Source organism: Callorhinus ursinus, unplaced genomic scaffold, assembly GCF_003265705.2.
Source record: "Callorhinus ursinus isolate GAN/ISIS: 27379988/994484 unplaced genomic scaffold, GSC_fseal_2.0 scaffold17, whole genome shotgun sequence".
Lineage (NCBI taxonomy): Eukaryota > Metazoa > Chordata > Mammalia > Carnivora > Otariidae > Callorhinus > Callorhinus ursinus.
Window position 1 is genome coordinate 20,896,578 of NW_027397079.1, and position 24,615 is coordinate 20,921,192.

Sequence of the window (24,615 nt, forward strand, 5' to 3'; positions counted from 1 at the left end):
TAGGTTTTTGGTATGATCAGCTTGGGCGCCTAGAGGCATTTTTTATTGAGACTGAGGAACACTGGGGCAAGAAAGAATTTTTGTGAGTCAAGAAGCCTGGAGTTCTTTTAGAGGCAGGAAGTTTGAGATGCCTGTTACGTATACAGGTGCAAATGTTGAATTAACAGTTGGGTCATCAAATCTGGAGCTTTAGGGAAAGATCCCGGCAGTGAGATGCTTGTGGGGCTTGCCATGAAACAGAATGTATTTAAAGATGATGAGTGTAAGAAGAGAGGAGCTAAGGGGCATGAGCCGTGAATTACTCCCAACATTAGGAGGTTGGTCAGGGAAGCCAGCAGAAGAATTTGCCAAGGAGCAGCCCGTGAGTTGAGGAGGATTAAAGCTAGGGGAGTGCCTCTCAAGCCAAGTGAAGGTGGTGTCTTGGGGCTCGAACCCTATAGTGTGAAGAGTTTTGTTTACCAGAGGACACTTTTGTTCACTTTTTGGTAAGTAGATGTGTGTTTAGTGATCATTTAGAATCTTGATAAGCTTGAGGAAACCATGGTAAATTCAGCCAAAATTAAAAACAAGCACAGTACATCTCTTGAAAACACCAGAACATGAGAGTTAATTATCCTTAGGCAGTCTCACTGCCGGGAACTGGATACATTCTGTTAATCACTTTTGAAATATCAACAGTGGATGGAGGAACCATAATACTCTTTGAGGGCCCCCCAAATCCACAACATTCTTTTGTATCTGGCCACTGCCCATAGTGCTGTTTTGAGAGCTTCATTTGCTTACTTAGGAAGCCCCATTCTCCATCATATCAAAATATTAAAATATAACCACACTTCCTAAATTTAAACAGTTGAGTTGCTATTGAGTTGTTAACTGTTGATACTCCAGTACATCTAAGATCTTTCCATGCTTTTTCTCTTCTCTGCTCCTTATTCCTCAGGTCTCTGCTAAACATGTGATTTGCTCAGAGACCTTCACCCTATAATAGCAACAGGAATGCCTGTGACTTTTCTTCACTGATTACAATTTCTGTTTGTATAGTTGTTTCTTTTGTTCACTGTGTGGTAGCACCTAGCAGAGTGTTGGGCATACGTGGTCACCTAATAAATGTGAATGAATGTCATCCAGTATTAGGAAACAGGTGCCTCAGTAGCTTTGGTTTGGTTTCCAAGCTCAGTGTCTTTATTTTTAAGTCAGAGTGGTTGAGGTATCCTTACTTATAGCAAAAATTGCCTTTTTAGGAGGGCAGTTCATTGAACTTTGGCAAATACATTGTCAGCCACCATCAAAAAATAGAGATTTCTTTTCTTTTTTTTTTTAAGATTTTATTTATTCATGAGAGACAGAGAGAGGCAGAGGGAGAAGCAGGCTCCCGCTGAGCAGGGAGCCCGATGCAGGACCCGATCCCAGGACCCTGAGATCATGACCTGAGCTGAAGGCAGACGCTTAATGACTGAGCCACCCAGGTGCCCCCAAAATAGAAATTTCTGTCATGCAGTTTTTTTGTGTCCCTTTCAGCCTCTCTCCCCTGACTCCCAGGCAAACGCTGATCTCAGTCTTTTTTCGTGGTTTTGCCCTTCCAGATACTATGTAAAGGGCATTACATGCCTTTTGTGTCTGGCATCTTTCACTTAGAGAAATATCTCAAACAAACACAGAGGCTATTGTTTGTATCAACGGTCTACCTTTTTCTTGCCGAGTGGTATTTCATTGTATGGATGTACTTCAGTTTTTCTTATTCAACCACGGGTGATGGACATTTATGTTGTTTCTAGTTTTTTTGCGATTTATTAGCTTTTCCTTCTTGGTCTTAATTAGTAGACAGGAAATTAAAACAGCAATAGTGACCCACAGCCACAAACCCCTGTTCATGTCTACTGTTTTCATTTTCCCATGTTTTTTTTTTCCTATGTGTTTTGCATGGTAATACTACTAAAACACACATTTTGCCTAGTTTTATAAACTGCATATTTTTAAAATGGTTGCATTTCATTGAGTCCCTCTAATTTTCTAATCCTTTCCTTGGTGACATTCAGATTGTTTCTAAGTCATCACAGTTGTAGAAAATGTGCTAACCATCATCTAAAGTGTTCCTATGATAAATTATTGGCAACAGTTGAAGACTCTTAATTGAAAGTAATAGAAATCAATTCAAGCTAACTGGGGCAAAAAATGGATAGGTGTTAAAAGGGTATGGAATATTTCTCAGAAGTTAACGTCAAGGACATTGTCAGGAACCAAGTCAGGTTGGTCGTTCTTCTTCGTTATTTCTGCTTCTCTTGGGGCTTTGGTAGCATTCTTTTTGCAGAGACTTGTTTCATCTGCTCCGGGGTGCATGGCAGGAGGCGGCTAACTCCGCAGTGCTGGGATTTATGTTTTCCAGTCCAGGGACTTCCACAGACACACTCTGCCTGACTAGCTATTTCAAATCCAATGGTGGGGGAGAGACAATCTGACCACATTGGAGGTAGTCATCCACACCAGGACAGTTCACTGTTGTTCATACACTGGAGCTCAACTCAGTAAAAAGGAGATGTTCTCAGAGAAAGGGAGTTGTTGTAAACTAATCCCACACTCAGAGGTTACCATTTAAAGTAAGATTACACAGAATCCATTTTATGACTATTCAAGTTGCTTTTCAAAAGGGTAACTACAATATGGTCTTAGAGAGTTGGGAGTATTACATGTATCTATTTTTTAATATTTGTATTTATATATTAAAAATCATTTAGGTACCTGTTTCCACAGCTCATATACTAAGATTAGAATAATACGGAGAAGGATTAGCATGGCCCCTTCCCAAGGATGACCCGCAACTTCATGAAGCATTTTGTATTTTTATAAGCTAGGTCCTGGTGATGTAATGTACAGCGTAGTGACTATAGTTGATGATACTATATTGCATGTTTAAAAGTTGTTTAGAGAGTAGATCTTAAAAGTTTTCATCACAAGCAAAAAAGAGTTGTTTACCTCTTCTTGGTTTTGATCCATCCCCTCTGAGTGATGTTTAATGGATAGCTAAGAAAATCTGATCTCTTAGCATTTATTGAATGCTTGCTTTCTGTTAAGCATTGTGTCTGAGACTTCTGTAAATACAAGGGAGTTTCATTAGACAGCTCTTATTCTTGGAACCATGCAGTCAAGTTGAGATTTACTTAACCCTGGAGGAGTTTATTAAGTGGTCCTTGAGTGGAAATGTTCCATATACAGGTAGTTGTCAGTCTTTGTCTGGAAATAATATCAATACAGGTGCTAAATAGTTCAGTAGGAATGTCAGTACCTTGATTTAACTATGGAATGCCTGCCTGGAAACCTGTTCCTAAGTTGTGTGACACATTGTGGGGTTATGTATCTTGTGCTCACTTTAAGTTTTAGGTCCTAGCTGGAGTCTGGAGTCCCCTAGCCTGGCCAGGCTGCTTTACCTGGAGTCTGCAGGACTCATCCAGTGACTATTGGCAGGTCCCCCTGTGCGTCCGAGTGCCCCCTTAATTTTAAACAACTCCCATGTGGTGCATAAGGAATGGTGCAGAGGACCACAGGGGAAGGGAGGGAAAACTGAATGGGAAAGAATCAGAGACGGAGACAAACCATGAGAGACTCTGGACTCCGGGAACCAAACTGAGGGTTACAGAAGGGAGGGGGTTGGGGGGATGGGGTAACTGGGTGATGGGTACTGGGGAGAGCACGTGTGGTGATGGGCACTGGGTGTTGTGCGCAACTGATGAATGGTTGAACACTGCATCAAAAACCAATGATGTACTATATGCTGGCTAATTGAACATCATAATAAATGAAAATAAATTAAAAAAAAACTAAAGAAAAATAAAAGTCTTTGTCAGCAAATGCACTCTGGTTACTATCATAATCTTACCCTTCTCTGAAATCATTTATTTTGTGACTTTATGTTGATACAATGAAAATTTTAATGAAGATTTTAGCAATGAAACTTGCCAAGTTAAGGTATCTGTTCACGTGTATAAGTGGGTTCTTTGGATGTGATGGTCTAACTCAGCTTCTCCCTGGCAGCTGCGTTGTACCACAGTGGTCAGCATGATGATGCTTGCTAGAGTGTAGACCCTTCCATTTGTGGGTTTAATATTTTAGATACCAAATAGTTACAAGGCAGCCCAAAATTCTAAGATACGTAATATCGTATTTTTCTCCTATTCTGTAGATTGGGACAGTTGAGGTTGCAGTGAAGTTATGCTATTAGCTCTAGCTCTTCTGGTTTGTGGTTTTGATTTGTTCACGGTAAAATGTACCTAACATAAAATTTACCATTTTAACCATTTTTAAGTATAGAGATCAGTGGCATTAACTTAACTCATAATGTGTAACCATCACCACAGTCTAGTTCCAGAATTTTCCATCAATGCAAACAGAAACTTTGAACTCATTAAAGGCTAATTTTCCATTCAATCTTCCACCAGCCCCTGGTAACCTCTATTCTACTGTTTGTATGAGTTTGACTATTTTGGTACCTCAAGTAAGAGGAGGGCTACCATATTTGTCCTTTTGGTCTGGTTTATTTCATTTAGCATGTTTTCAAAGTTTATCTATTTGTAGCATGAGTCAGAATTTCTTTCCTTTTTTATGGCTGAATAATACTCCATTGTATTTATGTACCATATTTTCTTTACTCATCTGTTGATGGACGCTTGGATTGCTTCAACCTTGTGGTTATTATGAATAATGCTGCTGTGAACATGGGTGTACAAATACCTGTTCAAGTCCCTGCTTTTGGTCCTTTTGGGTATATACCTAGGAGTGGAATACAAGGTTGTATGGTAGTTCTATATTTAACTTTGTGAGAAGCCACCAGATCGTTTTCCACAGCTGCTGAATCGTTTTACATTCTGACTATGAATTTGAGAGCGATCCAATTTCTTCACATCCTCACTAACATTTTGATAATAGCCATGCTAATGGGTGTGAAATGGTATCTCATGGTTTTGATTTGCATTTCCCAGAAGATTTTTGATGTTGAGTATCTTTTCATGCACTTAGCCATTTGTACTTGTTCTTAGGAGAAATGTTTTTTTTCTTTTTAAGATTTTATTTTATTTGAAAGAGCACAAAGAGGGGGAGTAGCAGGCAGAGGGAGAAGCAGGCTCCCTGCTCAGTGGGGAGCCTGATGCGGGACTCGATTTCAAGACCCCGGGATCATGAGCTGAAGGCAGATGCTTAACCAACTGAACCACCCAGGCACCCCAGAGAAATGTCTTTTCAAGTCCTTTTTTACATGTTAACATTTTGAATTAAATTTTCTGTTCCTTGGTTTCACTTCATAGTCCTGTATGTTAGCTTTCTTATTGTGTATTAAGAAAGTTAGATTGAAAGCGGGGAGGAAAGTTTTCTGTCTTGGTGGAAGATGTTAAAAAGTGAAGTTTTTTTTTTTTTTTTAAGGATAGATTTATTTGAGAGAGCACGTGTGTGCGAGTGTGGGGGAGAGCAGAGGTAGAGAGAACATCCCAAGTAGACTCCCCACTGAGTGTGGAGCCTGACATGGGGCTCAGTCTAACAACCCTGAGAGCAGACCTGTGCTGAAACCAAGAGCTGCACACTTAATCGACCCAGGCGCCCCTGACAGATCTTATCTGTTGAAGCCAAATTTTGCTCTTGGTGTTTTCAAGTCGGCTGTGTGCTCACATGCACGTGGACGAGGTAGGAGACTACTTGTGTGACTGGAGTGAGGGAGGCCTGAAGCCTTATGTCTCCTTTGGGATTGTAAAGGGAGGAGGAGGGAGAGAGAGGATGGAGAATGAGATTCTTTTCTCTTTCATCTCTTCATATTTTAGAAAGGCAGAGAACTTTCTCCCATTTTTTTTTTCCCACCCCCCCCTTCCTCCACTCTCTTCTGACTCCTGAGACTGAAGATGATGGTGGCCAGAGTCGGGTAGCAAAGTAACTTCTATCATTCTCTTCCCTGACTGTGTTTTTCCCTGTTGACACAGTGCCCGAGCTGGTGTTCAGCTTCTTGGTCTTTATGCATACATGTAGTACGTACGTATCTTAGTGGGAGATGTGCTGCACTTTAGTTTGGGGGCTAGCCTAGGAACCGAATCATCATTAGCATTTCTCTAGCAAAATGAGTTTTGAGTTAGAATACATTTCCAAATGCGCTTTGGAGGATAACATGCTTGTAAGTTGGGGACTGCCTGTCCCAGCAGTATAGCACAAGGGTGTGTGATGAGGTGCTTGGGACTGAAGGAGAACACGTAGTTGCTGCAGGGGCTGTGGAGTGGGTCAGACCATGGGCTTTGGAATGAGCAGGTTTACACCTGAATCCCGCTTACGTATTGTGTGCTTTGCGCCTAAGTTTCCATCTTGGAAACTGTAGCTGTTGATACACATGTATGTGGGTACGGTGTCTGCATGCTGGTTGACTCCAATCAAAGTGATAAGGGAGATGTGAGAGTTTTTCCCTCAAAGGCCCTGCTGCCTGTTTGTGCTACATCAAAGTGCAGCATCTTACCTAAGTTTTCCTTTGTGCAGAAAGGGCACTGATGCAAGCACTGGGCCTTCTGACTTGCTTCCAGAATCTTCAGAGCACATCCAGGCTTCTGTGATAACTGGTGCTGGCTGAACTCTTGCAGATCCTTCCTTCATCGCTGCACGTGGTCTTGGTCTCTGGCATCCTAAAACATTTTAAAAGTTGGGTTCAGAGATGTTAATTTCCAGTGATGTTGAATTCATTATTATTTTTGCTTCTGGGAGGATTTCTAGTCTTCCTGTATATTTTATTGTGTAACTTTTTTCTCTTGGGTCTTCACTGACATGTCTGGGAATAAAGAGATAAGTTTTTCAATCTAAGTTAATTTTTCAAATCAGGTAGGAGAAAGGAGGGAAAGTTCTGAGTGTGTACTGCACATGCCTAGGGAACTGGAAGAATGATTTAGTTTCTAGTAGGTAGCCTTTCTCAGGAATGTATTTTTGGAGGTTGAATCTCTTTTTGATTCTCTAACATGGATTAAGCAGTCTTGTCCTATAATCTTCATAGTTCCCATGCCACTACTTTTTCAAAGACCTGTGTTGATTTTTTTTTTTTTTTTTTTTTCCCATTCTACCTCTCTCCCTTGGATTATTTGTGATGATTGGCAAGTGGTTGTGCAGTTTCAGGAATTGGGAGCACTGCTCTGGTTCTTTACTCCATTGAGTAATCAAATGTTTTCATGCCTAGATCATCTTTATCATCGAGAGATACTGGCTTAAAAAATGTGGAACATAGGGTGTTTGGTTTGGGGCCTACGTTATCCTTGTAGAAAAAATGTAATCTGTCTTGAGACCCAGTAGAGGACTGAATGTCCTGCTCCTTATCCTAATTGGCATCAGCGATGGTGGCCACAGTGCTTTCCTTGTATGACAGTAATGCAGATGAAGCTGGCCTCAGGATCAGATAATTTTTCTCAGTGGATGCACATGGCAGACATAATTATGAATCACTTTATCTCCTTTGTGGTGTAGTCACTGGAAGATAAAAAACGAGGGATTCAGGTTTGGGTAATGCAAGGGAAATACTGACTCTTGTTTTCATCTGCAGCTTTGGGACAGATGGTTTAATATGTTAACATTGGTGTAGGATGCCTTTGGTGTCTTTTTTTTTTTTTTTTTAACAAGTTGTTTTCTGTAGGTTTGTCTCTAGTTTGTGCAGGTTTTCCTTTTAGTGTATTTGATGTTCTCACGGCAGGATTCATCTGTAACTCCGTGCCATTTCCCCTAAGATAATTGAATGCATGGTGTTAAAGAGGATAAAAATTTGCTTATATCGTAAATGCACCATTAAAGAGCAGCTGAAAATAGAGTTGTGATCCTGGTTTTGTCTCTAAGCAGCTGTATGAACTTGGAAGTCCTCAGGGCTGCTCTACTTCGGGATTCTAAGGGCACTGTTAGCATCCTCTTTAATGTAAATGGTAACTGCTGGGCTTCTTTTCTGTAGAATGCAGTGTGAACGGTGACCCCTAGAGTCAGGCCACAGAGGCACTACGAGAAATCCTAACTTACTCCCTGGACCACCGATTTTTCACAGAATAAGGTTGGGTAGAATGAACTCCGATGCTCTGACGGCTGGGAGAGGCGTCCATCATCCCTGTTAGCCCCTCTTCCATGACTGGGCCCCGTTTCCAGGAGAATTGTAAAATTATTTTTGTTAACAAAAGTAGCGTTTTATTTCCAGAGAATTGACGTAGTCCTTAACAATAGCACTGCTCTAGGAAAATGAATTTTGAGTTAGAATACATTTCCAAATGAACTTTGGGAATCACCTGCTTCTCTGTTGGGGAACCGTGCGCCCCAGCAGTAACGCTCAGGGTCATGTGTGACGTGCGTGGGGTTGCAGGAGGACACGTTCGTGCAGGGGCTGCGGGGTGGGTCAGCGTGCGGGCTCCAGCATGAACAGGTTTGCACCGGAGTCCCACAGTTGGAGTGTTTGACCTCATGTGTAGACTTGCCATGTCTTGTGTAGACTTGTCATGTGCAGTCCTTGCAAGACTTGGCATGTATTTCAGGTCTCTGCATGGGACAACCTGTTGTTGGGCTTTGAAAGGCATTCATTTTTAGAGTCTGTATTGACTATTGGGAGAAGTCACAGCTTCAGTGACCCCAGGTACTCGTAATGCAAAGAGCGTTGACGCTGGTCCAAGATGCTGATTAAATGATTTCTAAATCTTCCGATTTCAGTTTCTATGAAAGAAATGTTGATCCAAAAAGTACAATCTGTAAAGAATGGGTTTTACTCCATTGGAGCGTAAATATTTTTAATATTTTGGTATTTAGATAAGATTCCCAAGATGATTATAAATATTTAAATAATTATGAAGCAAATTTATACATAGGTCCCTTATACATAAATCATTTGATAATCTGTGAGCACTCAGAATTTCCTGAGTTGAAAGGCTATGAAAATCGTCAGTTTTTAGTATAGGAAACAATATTCCTACACTGATAGAAAATGAGAAATCAAGTTGTGCATAGATTAAAAAGGATTCCTATTGTGATACATACTTAAGATGTTTCCTTCTAAACTTTTTTTTTTTTTTTAATTCAAGTCACTGGAATATTCTCGGTTCTTTAATTAAGAAGCAGTCACCCAGCAACGGTGAATGCTGATTTAATCTGACAAGTCAAAGTCCCTCCTATTTGCAGAGATGGTCCGGATTGACCAGTAAGTTGCTTGCTGTACAGAACTTTGTGTTTTTGTTTTGTTTTCAGTCTTACTGTAAGTGATGTACAATATAACCAAGAAACGTCTGTGTACAAGTTTTCCTCCTTTAAGCTTCAGACAAGTCTGTGATGTTTTGTTGGCAAAGAGTCCAAGGAAAATTCTTTAGTTTGGGGTCGGGGGAGGGGGGAAGGCATTACACTCGGCTGTATCTACTGCTACAAGACCAGTTGGTCTTTGTATAACCGTGGTCTCCTGAGAGGATTCATTGAATGGTCTGGTGTTTGGATTTCTTTTAGTCTGCTTGCAGTTTCTGCTCTATGAAAAAGATAGTTTCTTATGTACAGCCACAAACTATTTTATTTTGGGACAAATAACTTGAATAAGACCTCAATATCACAATTGTTGATTTTCTTATTCTGAAGAATGCAGGTAAATTACCTTGATATAACTGATTTAGGGCATTAAAATTAAGCAAAAACTCGAGTTAAATTTTAAAAGTGATACTTTTTTTTTTAAATAAGCTACTTTTAAAATCTTACATACTTTTCATCTCCTTAGATTTTGTGACTTATATTAAAACATCCCTACTTCCGCATAAATTCTAGAATATGTAAAAATGCAAAGATTATTATGAGCAAATGTGAGTACACTCTTATTTTTTGGAGAGGAAGAAAGTGTGGTGTGCCATATTTTGTGCTTATGTTGTCAAATACCAAAACTCTAAGCAACATGTAAAAAAGTTTATATGTTGTTAAAACGGACTATGGTCATTTTATAGTTACGTATGCAGTAGCATGGAGTGTGACAGAAAATTATACGTACTTTAGTTTACTATGTACATCTGGAATATCCAGATGGTTAGTGTTTTGGTTATAGCTCTGAGGCAGAGGGGGAGGACCCTGCTAAGAGTAAGTGAATGAGGCAGAATGGGAGGGAGGGGTAGAAGGAAACTTAGAACTACTTGAATATTTAAAATGCTTTAAGTATGTTTAACCTGGCAATTTGCCTTTCACACTATCTTAGCAACAAGATAGGATTGGGAGAACACTTATGGATGCTATCTTATGATATGTTTAAAGAATATAGGATGTCCTGAAACATAATTGTTTGTAAAAGGCAAATGTTGAAACATTTTACTTAGTGAAATTACTAAGCTTGCAGGAATGCTGTTTTAAGAGTTTGTGAACGTGTGGGGTTGTCCACATGCTGGTTTTGAGGTTTTAGGAAATCCTGAAGCCAGAAAATCTTGGAATAAAAGTAGATTTTTGGAATAAAGTCCAGGAATCAGAATTCTTGAGCCTCGGGGTACCTGGGTGGCTCAGTCGGTTAAGCGTCTGCCTTCGGCTCAGGTCATGGTCCCAGAGCCCTGGGATCGAGTCCCGCATCGGGCTCCCTGCTCAGCGGGGAGCCTGCTTCTCCCTCTGCCCCTCCCCCTGCTTGTGTTCCCTCTCTCGCTGTGTCTCTCTCTGTCAAATAAATAAAATCTTTAAAAAAATTCTTGAGCCTCAGTAGGTCAGTGAATTGGTTTTATTTGACTTTTTTTTTAATTAACAATGTATTATTTCAGAGGTACAGGTCTGTGATTCATCGGTCTTGCACAATTCACAGCGCTCACCATAGCACATACCCTCCCCAGTGTTCATCACCCAGCCGCCCCATCCCTCCCACCCCCTCTAGTCTAGCAACCCTCAGTTTGTTTCCTGAGATTGAGTCTCTTACTGTTTGTCTCCCTCTCTGGTTTCATCTTGTTTCATTTTTCCCTCCCTTCCCCTATGATCCTCTGTCTTGTTTCTCAAATTCCTCCTATCAGTGAAATCATATGATAATTGTCTTTCTCTGACTGACTTAATTCGCTCAGCATAATACCCTCTAGTTCCATCCACGTTGTTGCAAATGGCAAGATCTCATTCTTTTTGATGGCTGCATAATATTCCATTGTGTATATATACCACATCTTTATCCATTCATCTGTCGATGGACATCTTGGCTCTTTCCACAGTTTGGCTATTGTGGACATTGCTGCTATAAACATCGGGGTGCACGTACCCCTTCGGATCCCTACATTTGTATCTTTGGGGTAAATACCCAGTAGTGCAATTGCTGGGTCGTAGGGTAGCTCTATTTTCAACTTTTTGAGGAACCTCCATACTGTTTGCCAGAGTGGCTGCACCAGCTTGCATTCCCACCAACAGTGTAGGAGGGTTCCCCTTTCTCCACATCCCCGCCAACATGTGTCGTTTCCTGACTTGTTAATTTTAGCCATTCTGACCGGTGTGAGGTGGTATCTCATTGAGGTTTTGATTTGGATTTTCCTGATGCCGAGCGATGTTGAGCACTTTTTCATGTGTCTGTTGGCCATTTGGTTGTCGTCTTTGGAGAAATGTCTGTTCATGTCTTCTGCCTGTTTCTTGATTGGATTAAGAAGTCAAACTCTCACTCTTTGCAGGTGATATGATACTTGTTGTGGAAAACCCAAAGACTCCACCCCAAAACTGCTTGTGTTGACTCTTGAAGTAAACTCTAGGTAGGTGCTTTCCTTCAGTGGTGGTGTCTTTGTCATAATCAGCTAGGGTCTCACTCTTTCTAGGGCCCTGAAAGGCTTTTAATTGCATATTGTGAATTATCTAAGACTGATTGTACTATATGGTTAACAGAGTAAGTCTGTTTTGAAATGCCAGTTCTCATAAAAATGCGACCTTAGGCTTAAAATTTTATTTACCCACAAGATTTAAACAGAATATCAGTTAATTGTTTAATCTTTACTAGTGTAAAAATTATTTTTCCCTTGGAGGATTCTTTTTTTCTGGGATGTTTGTTATCAGTTTTGAGTACTTTGGTATGCCATCTGTCCACTACCACTCTTTGTTACCTGCTGGTGGTCTTATAACTGGGGTTGTTTTCTTTGTGTTTTGTTTTTTTTGTTTTTGGAGGTGAGGGGCTTATATTTACTTTTAGGATACTTGAGAACACTCGATTGTTCTTACAAAAATATTCTAATTAGCAAAATGCAGGACCTTAGAGATATTTTAAATACAAACCTCATGTGCTTTTGAGGGTGGATGAGGAAAGAGAATGATACATTTTTGAGGTAGTTTTAATTGTTTTACCATGGCATAAGCAAAGTTTCTCTGATAGAGTTCATAGTTGAGTAGTATTTTCACTTAAAAACCCTTAAGTCTCAGTGTTTTAGAAAGAAGTGAATTACTTTCCTTGAATGACTAAACTAAATAGCATCTATCTCTAAGCTTAATATGCATTTTAACCTAGATCCCTTATTTGTTCTTTGAACTTTTCCTTTATTATTGTTCAGAGTGGGGAAACAAAAACCTTTTAGCACCTTTTCGTTTAAACAAACTAAAGAAAAAAGCATAGAAAGCCCTTGGATTTAAGCTTTTAGTATAAATTACCTTTTGTATCTACCTAACATGTGAATATTTATGCAGCTTTCCTGTACTGTCTGTCGTAGGTCCTTCTTAAAATATTAATGTAAGTGGAACAGTCTTTTGAAATAATGTTATATTTAACACTCGTATGTTGGGCACTGAGTGTCTGCCAAGCTTTCTGCAGCTCCGTGCAGAAAACACAGAGGTAAGCCTTTAAGCTGTCTGGGGTGTCGTCTCCTCCCAGCACTGTATTCAGATCCATCCCAGCAATTTGCTGCCCTTGGTCTTTCCTCATTGGGACATCTTTCACACTTGAGCCAAGCCAAAGTGTTCATATCCATTTTAACAGTGTTGGCAGACTCTGTTGTTCCCAGAATAGAATGCAGAACCTTGAGCTTACCCAACTGCGGCCCTGGATCCCTCCCACAGCCACTTTTACTTTGAGCTTCTTACTCTTTCCAATCAGTGTGGTCATTTCGAACATCAGAGCCAGCAGGATCCCTTCTGATAGAATTGCCTGTCTGTCTTTCTCTACTTGGTATTTCCCCCTGACTTTGTTTGGCACACGTAAATCTCCATTCAATCATGGACTGTTGGTTACCTCTGTTGTATATGGATCTTTTCTCCAGTGAGGCACTTGCCTTGCTACAAATGCAAGTGTTCCCAATCCAGTCCACAACAGCCCTGGCTCCTAACTGTGCTCCGGCACGTGGTAGACATCAAACACATGTTTCAAACAGTATTCCCTGGTTGTATTCATTTTGTAATTTGAACAGTGCACAGTTTTTTGATTGAATACAAACTTTGGTCCAAGATCCAAAAGCCAAAAGCCCAACTGTCATTAATCACATGTAAGATGTGAACCATTCAAAGAGTTTTCTTCATTGATAAGTAAAACCAGACTTAAAATGAGCTTGATTCGGGTGCCTGGGTGGCTCAGTCAGTTAAATATCTGCCTTCAGCCCAGCTCATGATCTAGGGGTCCCGGGATCGAGCCCCGCATTGGATTCCCTGCTCAGCAGGGAGTCTGCTTCTCCCTCTGCCCCTCACCACGCTCGTGTTCTCTCTCTCTCTCTCTCTCTCTCTCTCTCTCTCAAATAAATAAAATCTTAAAAAAAAAAAAAAAGCGTGACTGATGATCTTTATGAAAACAAACTAAATTTTTTCTGTTATCAGAATGGTTCACAGTGATCCATGAGCTTTCCTTAAGGTCTACAAGCCCACCACCATAGTTGTCCTAAATAGTGCATCTGTGGCTTAACTATGTAGGGACCATCTTCTCCCCTAAATCTAGCCAAGCACTTTCAGAATATAGATCTGAGTTGGAGACATCGTGGTTTCTAGAAAGCCTCTCTTAAAGTATAAATAGATAATCATGGAGATCTAAGTACAAACCCATTCTCTTTTCAGTGAAGAGCAGTGATTTGTGGAGGGGGGCATTGGGTCTGTGGTGAGTGTGGCTGAGATGGCCATTTGCCTTTCAATCTCTCTTTTTCCCCCTCTTTTATGTTGATAGAATCTTGAGTGGGGTACAGCCTGTATTGGAGTCCATTTCCCAGCCTGCCTTGCAAACAGGTGTGGCCATGTGGTTAGGCTACCGACCCTGGAGAGTAGAATGCTGTTAGGGAAGTAGCTTCCATACTTGTTGCCTTTACACCCTGCTCAACAAAATGCAGAGGGTGCTATTTTGGGTCACAGGTTGAGATCATGCACAGCAGAGGAATGAGAAAGGTGGCGCTGGGGCTTCTGACAGCTGGGTCACTTAATCCTGGACAACCTATGCAGACTTCTCCATGAGACAGAAATAAAGTTTTTGGTCTTTTGCCAGTCCAGTTGAGGTTTGGTCTCCTTTGGCTAGACTTTGAATCCCAAATACTGTAGTATGCTTTATGACTTTGGATGGGGAGTGCCTAGACCAGGAAAAGTAGGAACTGCCTAGAAACATGGTACGTTCTCTGGAGTTGTCAGAAATTTGGTTGATTACGGTCTACGAGGATTTAATGTCAGATTAGTGCTAAGATTCCATGGATCATTTTTAAGGCTTCCTCTAACCTGAGACTCAATGACTTTGTTCAGTTTTGTGTTAATAAATTATACCGTATTTCATCATTTCTAAGGTAGACGTTTCCACACTGGAATGTTTCTGATGTGTTTTTATAAGACAGCCTCTTAGCTTTGGCATATAATCAGAGCAGAATTTGACATTTGACCTGATGGTCCATAGGCATCCCCCAAAGTAGCTAGAATTAGCCGCAGAAAAATGTTGAAGCATGAATACTGGCTTAAAATGAGCAAGGTCCAGTAGCCAACCAGGATTCCTAGTCTGAGCAGTAGCTGAAGAAGTGACTCGCTTCAGGTTCAGAAAATGGCCACTTCCAGCTCAAGTTTGTAGTTTCTTCATGGAGCCCAGTTGGTGGTCTCTCTTGGCTTCAGACCAGGAACAGCTAACCTGTTCAGGATGTAAGGAGGAACTAAGAGCAGCCTGATCTGGTAAGAAGATTCTCTGTGGAAGGAGGAAACAAGATAGATAGTGAAGGTTTGAAATAATTCTTTTACCTGATTCTTTAGTTTGTTCCCTGTGCGCGAGTTAAGATAAGTACTGCAAAGAACAGGTCATCCTTTACTCTCAGAGGCAGTCTTTCCCTCTCCACTAATTTTATTTACTTCCATATATTAAATAAAAATGACTAAATATTGGGTCTCTGTGACCCAAGTGGTGTACAATTTTAATTTTTTTGTATTTTTCCCCTATTTGTTTTCTTTGAATATTTGGCAGAAATAGTTCACATCTTCCAAAAGCACACTCAGATTTCTCTCCGTTCTTGTTTTTCAATTGTTGAAACTTTCCAGTGTGTACTAGTTCTGTGTTGTTCCTAGAGACATCCTTATTGGACTGGACCTCTGACTTCCTGCTACCATATGGGCTGTTTGCCATCCAGGTGTAGGACCCAGGTGTTGCCGGGGGATTCCTTTTTCCTTTGTCCTCTTGGATGACACTCATACCTGGTTTAACCAACTGAGCCACCCAGGCGCCCTACATACCTGGTTTAATTCCTGTTTCCTGGATGACACGCATACCTGGTTTAATTCCTGTTTCCTAGATGACATGCATACCTGGTTTAATTCCTGTTTCCTAGATGACATTCATACCTGGTTTAATTCCTGTTTCCTGGGTGACACTCAGACCTGGCTTAATTCCTCATTCCGGTGGCTTTCATTCTTAAATTCCTGAGAAAGCATGAAAGAGCTAAGACTGAGGCTTTCTTTGCCTGAAAAATCCCTTTATCAACACTCCTATCTGATATATGGTTTGGCAGGATTGGAATTCCAGTCCGAAAACCCTGTTTCTCTCAGAAATTTGAAGATAATGCTCCATTGTCTTCTAGCTTACAGGATTGTAGCAAAGTCTGTCATTCTGATATTTGGTCTTCTGTGTGTCTCCCCCTCCTCTTTTTTTTTTTTTTTTTTTTCCTCTGGAATGTTTTTCAGCTTAGTCATTAAAAGATGAGTACAAAACCAGACTGCTTAGCTTTGTCGCTTCCTAGCTACGTAACTATGGCAAATTATCAAACTCTTATGCCTCAGGTTCTCATGCGTACAAAGATAAAAACACTGTATAACTCTGAATAGTTGTTTGTGGATTATATGAGAATTCATGTAAAGCACTTAGAAAAGCTTTTTGTGCATAAGTTTCATATTGGCTGCTATTTGTTATAATCTAGCTATTCTAAAATATCACAGTGATACACTATGGTCAGATCTAGTTCATTTATTGTGTAGAACAAACAGTGCACCTCTTTCTTTTGGAGACTTTGTCCTTCAGCTCCAGGAAGAATTCTTGGATTACTACTTTGGTTATTTCTTACCACGAATTTTTTTTTCTTTGTTCGGTTAACAGTATCGGTTGAATGCTGGATCTCTTGGATGAACCCTTAATTTGAAAAAGAAGAAAAGAAAGCCCTTTTTCTTTTGTACTCTTTGGGGGTGTGTGTGTCCTTTTTTTTTTTTTTTTTTTTTTTTTTAAGATTTTTATTTATTTGACAGAGACACAGCGAGAGAGGGAACACAAGGAGGGGGAGTGGCAGAGGGAGAAGCAGGGTTCCCGCTGAGCGGGGAGCCCGATGTGGGACTGGATCCCAGGACCCCGGGATCATGACCTGAGCTGAAGGCAGACGCTCAACGACTGAGCCACCCAGGCGCCCTGGGTGTGTGTGTCTTTTGCTTAAATTCTTAAGCTATGTCTTTTAAAAATTTTTTAATTACAGCTTTCATGTTAATTTCTGAGCATTCTTATTCTCTGCTTATATTACTTAAAACATCCTGCTTTTGCATGAATATAAGTTTTTTTCAAGATAGTAGTGATCCTCCTTGCCTGTCTCAATTTTCTGAGAATTTTTTTTCTTGTTTTCTTTCATATCAAAGAATGTCCTCAAATATTAGGTTGATGCTTGGCTTCCTTTCTAAGATTGAGTTCTCTGGACTCAATTTAGTTTCTGCCAAGAACGATCCTCTTCTATTTTGCCTGTGGGCTATCAGCCTGACTATAAGCTTACTGTGGAATGGTGCACAATTCTGTATGCAGAAGAATTTCATTACATTTCCCTGTATGCACCCCTGTGCCTTGCTCTCAGCCTCCCCTAGATCTAGTAGCTCCAAAGTTGGGATGTCTCGGGGCGCCTGGGTGGCTCAGTCGTTAAGCGTCTGCCTTCAGCTCAGGTCATGATCCCAGGGTCCTGGGATCGAGCCCTGCATCGGGCTCCCTGCTCCGCGGGAAGCCTGCTTAACTCTCCCACTCCCCCTGCTTGTGTTCCCTCTCTCGCTGTGTCTCTCTGTCAAATAAATAAAATCTTAAAAAAAAAAAAAAAAAGTTGGGATGTCTAATCAATTTCTGCTAAGATTATATAGCTGTTTACTGAGTGGGGGGTAGTTGTCTAAATATACAGGGTATTGGTAGGTCCCTGGGGGGGGGGGGGAGCAGGATGTCCAGTGGATCCTTATAGAGAGTTACAAGCGATCTCCCTGTAGAGGCCCTATTTCTCTCCACCTTCTGTTATTCATGTGTCCAATTCCTGGGTCATTCTGGGGTTCGGAGTGTTCTGCCTTGCATCCTGTGGTATGTTCTCTGTGACCTTGTTTGACATCTCTGTAAATCATTCCTGGTTTCAAATATTGAGGTTTGTGGTTAAAGTGTCATATACTATTGAATTCTTTTTGTTTCTTGTTTTTTTTTAATGCAAGAAAACAAATATTTAAATTTATTATAATGACTTAAAATTGGAAGCGTAAGTATGCTTGCAGCGTATTGTTTTAACCTTGTGGCAAAAAGTGGAAAGAGGACCTTCCTGTTTTAGGAAGTGTAGGGAAAGGTATTACTGTCCATTTTTTGTTACAGAATGAAACTGTTTGGAAGTGCTCTTTTGTTCATAACATTTTTTTTTTTTTAAGATTTTATTTGACAGAGAGAGAGGGAACACAAGCAAGGGGGAGTGGGAGAGGAAGGCAGGCTTCCCGCCAAGCAGGGAGCCCAATGTGGGGCTTGATCCCAGGACCCTGGGATCCTGACCTGAGCCGAAGGCAGAAGCTTAATGCCTGAGCCACCCAGGCACCCCCTGTTCATAACATTTTATCATAATTTTATCACTTTTGTTTGACTGTGCATTGCACTCACTAAACTACCATTATACTCAAGGTCAAGTTTGGCATTTGAATCCTCCATAGCCTTGGTGAGGTTTTTTTGTTTTTTTAGCCGTTGGTGAGTTTTAAATGAAAAAATTTGTTGAAACTTTGAGTGTAAGTGGGAATCTCTTTTGATGTTTATTGTTAAATTTATACCCATTGAAATTCTAAACTGAAGTATTAAAATGTCTTCTTGCAAACATCATAAATCTTAAGGACCTGAGCTGTTGACTGATTTTCCTGGACCCCATGGAATATCAGGACCTCCATGATTGGCTTAGACCAGTCAGAAGGTACCCTGGAGCTGGGTGGCATTTTTTTCCTAAATTACATGGACCGGGTGGACACCTGTATGAACTCAGGTTTCTGTCATCGGGGAAGAAGGGCAGGAGTACCTAGTAGGGGCTGCTATGAGATTAGAAGTTACAGGAATTTGGAGGCACAGAAGCCCAAGGAAGGCTGTAGCTGCAGGAAGAAGCTGAATGGAGGAATGGGGCCTCGTGGTGGCCTTCAGATGGGTGGGATTGATACATTTTCACATTTCTTCCGTGTCTAATCAAGGAAGGGGATTACTTGCGTACTGGGTGTCCTTATGTGTGGTACTACTCCGGGGACACTGAATCACCCATCAGTTGCCAAGTTTCTGATTTTGTCCTTAAAATTGCAGATACTGATAAAATTTGTTTTGTTTTTTTTTTTTGCTGGGACGCCTGGGTGGCTCAGTCAGTTAAGTGTCTGCCTTCGGCTCTGGTCATGATTCCAGGGTCCTGGGATCGAGCCCCACATTGGGTTCCTTGCTCAGCGGGGAGCCTGCTTCTCCCTCTCCTACTCTCTCTGGTTGTCTGTGTGTCTCTCTCTCTCTCTCTGACAAATAAATAAATAAAATCTAAAAAAATTTGTTTTTGCTAGTAAAATATGCTTTCAGTTTTATGGTCTTGACCACCTATACCAAACTTGAATAAATTCACTAAAATGGCACCTAGTGTCAACTCTTCTCATATTGCCTCTAAAGTCAGAATTAGGCTTTTTTTCCACAAATGCTAGCACTAATATCTCTTCACTAATACTCTATGATGATTTTATCTATAATATAACCTCTGAGAATTGATGGGGAGGGTTTGTGAAAACCAGGAACCAATTTTTAGTGATATTTTTCATGTTTGTTACTGGGCAATTTAGGGGTCTTGTGGTACCTGATTTTAGGATTGGATGTCTTAATCAAGATCAATATTGACTGTACCCAGAGAGTTGAGACTACACTGTTTTTTGCATTAATTCACTTTGCTGAGTCAAGAAAAAAAATAGAAATATTTTTTAAATTTTATTTTAATATTTGACAGAGAGAGACACAGCGAGAGAGGGAACACAAGCAGGGGGAGGGGGAGAGGGAGAAGCAGGCTTCCTGCCGAGCAGGGAGCCCGATGAGGGGCTTGATCCCAGGACCCTGGGATCCTGACCTGAGCCGAAGGCAGATGCTTAACGACTGAGCCACCCAGGCGCCCCTAGATTTTAAATGAGGGTATAAGTGCAGGTGATCGCTCAAGCTGATGCAGTAGAGAAGGGACTAGAGCAAAGGTCAGCATACTGTGGCCTGAGGGCCAATTCTGGCCCACAGCCTGTGTTTGTTTTGTTTTGTTTTGGGTTTGTTTTGTTTTTTTAAGTTGTTAATTGGGACATGCCCATGCTCACTCACTTACTAATGGTCTGGGGCAGCTTTTTTTCCACAATCCCTGAGTTGAATAAATGCAACAGAGACTGTATGGAGCATAAAGCCTGACCATAATTACTGTTGGGCCCTTCCTGAAAATAGTTTGCCAACCCTTGGACTAGATTAACATGAAGATTTCTTGGAAGAAGCAAATTTAAGAGGATTTAAGAAAATAAAAAAGGAACAAAGAGGTTTTTCAGTGTGTAGGAGATGAATTATGAATTACTGTTTGGGTATAATTTTCTTCCATATCAGTGCAAATACATAGAAATTACCTTTTTTCCTGTTTTTAGATGTTACTAGCCCGTATGTCTGGACATTCAGTATAAGAGGACAGGGCAAATGGAATGAGCTACTCTTTGTATCCACAAGAATTTGTAGATCTTACAGTTTTTTTCATATTTAGGAAGTGCTGATTAAAGAATCTTTTCTTTTGCCAAAACGAGATGACTAAGATGATGGAGTTCTTGATTCCTCCTTTCTTTCAAGGTAGTTATGGTATTATGTAAAAATATAATTTGCTTCTCCCCCTTGCCTCCCCACCCCCCCAAAAAAAAACCCTCTTAAAAAATAGACTCAAATACTAATTTAATTCTTGTTCTCTTGGAGTCCAGAATTGGTAATTCTGATTGGTAGACAATAATCCTCCAAGCAGTGATTGAGGGATCCAGGCTTCTTTGATCCTGTGGTTCTACCTGGTTCATCTGTGTCAAGCTACGTAAGGAGGGAAAACCTAGGGAGGATTCTATGTGAGTTTTATGGTCCAGGCCTAGGAGGGGTACATACAGTGTCTGCTTACATTCTGTTGGCTAGAACACATGGCATTTACCTGCAAGAGAGGTAGGAAAACATTGTCCATGTGCCAGGGGGATGGGAAAAAAAAAAAAAAAAAAAAAGAAATGGGTTTTGGTGACCAGCCAGTCTCTCCCACAATTACTGGTCACTACAATCACCTTATATTTTGAAAGCAGTCAGATACTGGTAACAGATAGAAGCCTTCACTTATTTTTTATCTTTTTTTCCTTTTTCTTCCCTGAAGACTGTGAATCCCAGATAAGTGATTTCAGCTGAAGAGGTATAGTTTGGGCAGAGGAACTGTAGTGCCACTCAAGGCAGATTTTAGGAAAGATCCTATTTTGGTATGATGTGCCATGTACCGAATACCCCATGTTAACCTTAAAAGTAAAACTGCCAGTTATTTTTACCAGCAAAAGACGGGTCTATTCGGGAATAAAAGAGAATTGCAACCCGGGAGAAACAAGCTGTGTCAAAACTGTAGGCAAGTCCAGGGAACAAAGGAGAGACCCACTTTTTTAAGGAGAAAAGGGGTCCGTTGGGAAGGCTGTTCAGAATTGAATGAAAGTCCATTAGAGGAAACTGGGTGTTCAAAGTGTGGTGGCTTCTCCTTGGCTGACCTGTTGCCCCGGGAATGGGGAAAGCCACTCTTCTCTGGCTGGCGTGGTAGAGTAGTACATGCACGCAAGGTCACGTACGTCTCTTCCTGTAGGGTCTATGGCAGTAGGGCATGAGATCTCCCCCTACCAAAACCTCCTGACTTCATTTTAGTGAGATTTCCCATTCCTGATTTTCCCACCTATAGTGGAAATGAATTCTTATACCACTTTAGTGCTTGGCACAAATATTTCCAGTTCGCCCACCGCTGGGCAAGTGGTAAAATGGTGCTTTCCAACTTTGCTGAGATTGAGTGTTGTCCTGTGGCCTGCTTTGGTGAATGGTGAGCACAGGTAATATGTGTCATGGCTTGGCAGGAGCTTTGATTGAGTGCGCACTTGGCTGTGGTCCTTTCCCAGTGTCTGAAGATGGTGGAAGTTTTTGTTGAGATGAAGACACTCATCAACCTGACTCTCTGGTTGACCATGGGTATGAGCAGGGCTCCCAGCCAAAACCCCTGGGCATTTGCATTAAACCATTGAAGTTCCTGGTGGGTTTTGCTCTGTACCTATCCTGAGGGGTAGAGGGTAAGTGTTGGTGCTTCGAGATCTTCACCCCTCTAGCATTTAAGGATCCAAACTAGCAACATATTTATAATAAAAAAAGTAAATTTCTATTAATTTCTAATAGTGCTAGCATTTAAACTATTTGTTGCTACCCACGTAGGCATCTCCCCAGGTAAAGATACTTCGGAATTTCTACCAAGATTTTCACCTCATTTTTCCCCCCACTGATGCTCCTCTTTGAAATGAAGGACTGTTTTAACTTTTGCTGCCTTTACAAGTGGTGAGAGAGCGAGAGAGCTCTGGAGGGAATCTAATCTTTGTCACTGCCTGTGCAGCTGGGGTACAGGTGTGGGTGAGGGGAGCAAGGATGGAGATCTTCTCACCATCCGGGCAAACTAGAGCAAGAAATCACCTCCTCTGAGGGGGTGGGGGAAGAGTAATCACTCAGCCCATTAGAGGCGAAAGGATTGACTAGGGACCATGGCTGCAGCCAGAGGAGATGTGGTTTCTGGCCTTTAAGGCCCTATGTGCAATGCTGGCTGTGGTTCCTATAATTCTGGGGGAAATGGTAGTGCTCCTGGGCAGTAGTCATGTTCCATTGTGGGTTAAAAGAGGCTCTCTGGGATCCGAACAATTGTTTAAGTGTATTTTTTTTTTTTTTAAATAATGGAAACTGTGTTCTGAATTCTAAACAACCAATTCATAAAAGGACTTGAACAATGCACTAATTTTCTATGAAGGGAGTTGTGCTAGTTTGTAACAAAGCACCACAAAATGGGTGGCCTAAAACAACAGAGATTTATTCTCTCAGTTCCAAAGACTGGAAGCTCAAAATCAAGGTGTCTGCAGGGCTGTGGTCCCTCTGAAGCTTCCAGGGGAGGATGTTTTTTGCCTTTTCCTCACTCTTGGTTGTTCTGTACATTCGCTGGCTGGTCAGCACGACTCCAGTCTGTGCCCTGCCTTCACGGGGCCAGCTGCCAGGTGTGTCTGTGTCTTCCCATGGTATTACTCTGTTTCTTCTCTTTCTATAAGGACTATAGTCATACTGGATTAGGGCCCGCCCCAATGTCCTTATCTTAACTTGATTACATCAGTGAAGCTCTTCTTTCCAAAAACAAGGTGACATTCATAAGTGCTGGGGGTTGGATGTCAGCATATCTTTCTGGGAGAAACAGTTCATTTTAAGTCCATCCTACTTCCCAGAGAGGAGGAAAATAATCCCCTAAATCATGATTTTTACAAAGTGTACTAAATAATAACAACGATTAATTCAAAAATGGGCAAAGGACTTGAATAGACATTTCTCTAAAGAAGATAAGAAAATGGCCATTAAGTCCCTGAAAAGATGCTCAGCATCAGGAATCCTTAGGCAAACTTAAGTCAAAACTACCAGGAGATACCACGTCACAAACAGTAGGGTGGCTATTATATTAGAACAAGTGTTGATGTAGATGTAAATAAATTGGAACTCTGCATTGCTGGTGGGGATGTACAGTGGTACAGATGCTGTGGAAAATAGTTGTGATTCCTCAAAAAATTAAACATAAAATTACCATATGGTCTAGTAATTCCACTTTGGGTATATACCCAAAAGAATTGTGAGCAGGGTTTTGGCGATAGCCATCCACCGATGTTCGAAGCACCATTATTCACAAGAGCCAAAGGGTGGAAGTAATCTAAGTATCCATCAGTGCATGAATGGATAAACAATGTGGAATATGCATACAGTGAAGTATTATCCCGCCTTAAAATGAAAGGAAATACTGACACATGCTACAACATAGATGAACCTTATGTTGAGTGAGATCAGATGGTCACCAAAGGACAAAATATTGTATGATTCCTCTAAAAAGTAATCAAATTCATAGAGACAATGGTAGAATGGTGGTGGGTAGGGGTGGGATGAGAGAATGGGGGGTTATTATTTAATGGGTACAGAATTTCATCTCAGATGCAAAATTCTGGAGAGGGATGGTGATTGCCCAGTATTGTTAATGTACCATTAGATAGCATTAAGTACAATTAAAAATAATCTTATGCAGATTTTACCAAAATAAAAAAAGTAGAAGTCATAGATTTAAGATAACAATCAAAGAAAAAGAAACAAAACTATGTAAAACTCACTGACCCGTCTAATAAGTAATAACACCCCTCTTCTCAATCTAGGTTCTGGCCCAGTAAAAAAAATAGGACAGTAAGGTATCTGGCCCTTGAACAATCAGGTCATCTCTGTTGAAGGCTATTTGGGAGGTGATAGCTTAGTGTGAGAGATCAAGGAGCTCCTTAACAGCACACCCCAGAATTTGGTCCTCCCAGTTACCACAGGGCTACTCTTGGAGGTGCAGAGAGCTTCTGTGCTCCCCTGGTCCCCATGGGCTGACTTCTCCCCAACAAGACAGTGGGGGCGGGGCACTCAGCCAAGCTTGGTCTGTTTGTTCTTCCCAAATTTTCTCTTCAGATACATTACTGCACTTCTTTGGGCAGGATAAAAAGGTCAGATTGAAGCAAAGAAGGATATACGAACTCCCCTACTAAAAGAAGCATCAGGTGTGGGGGAAGAAGCCTTCACCTGAAACATCCCTGCTTCTTGTTCTCTTTAACATATCCTACTTGCAAGTTAGCCCATGGTTAGCCAGTGCCTCCTATTCAAGAGTTGCTTCCCAGTGAAACCACGGTCCCTTTGGGTACTCTTCTCGCACTTCTGACTGGCAGTGGAGATAATGATTGAAG

At 41.1% G+C, this 24,615-nt stretch overlaps 1 protein-coding gene and 1 non-coding gene across 5 annotated transcripts in view; both read left to right on the forward strand.

The window, feature by feature from the left end:
* The window catches only part of MTUS1 (microtubule associated scaffold protein 1), a 166,471-nt gene that overhangs the window by 17,768 nt on the left and 124,088 nt on the right, over nucleotides 1-24,615 (forward strand). Inside the window, exon 2 of one of the 4 annotated variants that reach the window (XM_073902363.1) lies at nucleotides 11,607-11,684. The exons of the other annotated variants lie outside the window; for them this stretch is intronic. The gene's annotated coding sequence lies outside the window, so the exon portion shown is untranslated. The remainder of the gene's footprint in view (nucleotides 1-11,606; nucleotides 11,685-24,615) is intronic. 4 annotated transcript variants of the gene reach the window in all.
* LOC112834871 (U6 spliceosomal RNA) lies at nucleotides 2,735-2,840 on the forward strand. The gene has a single exon (XR_003211050.1). It is a non-coding gene; the product is annotated as a U6 spliceosomal RNA (small nuclear RNA).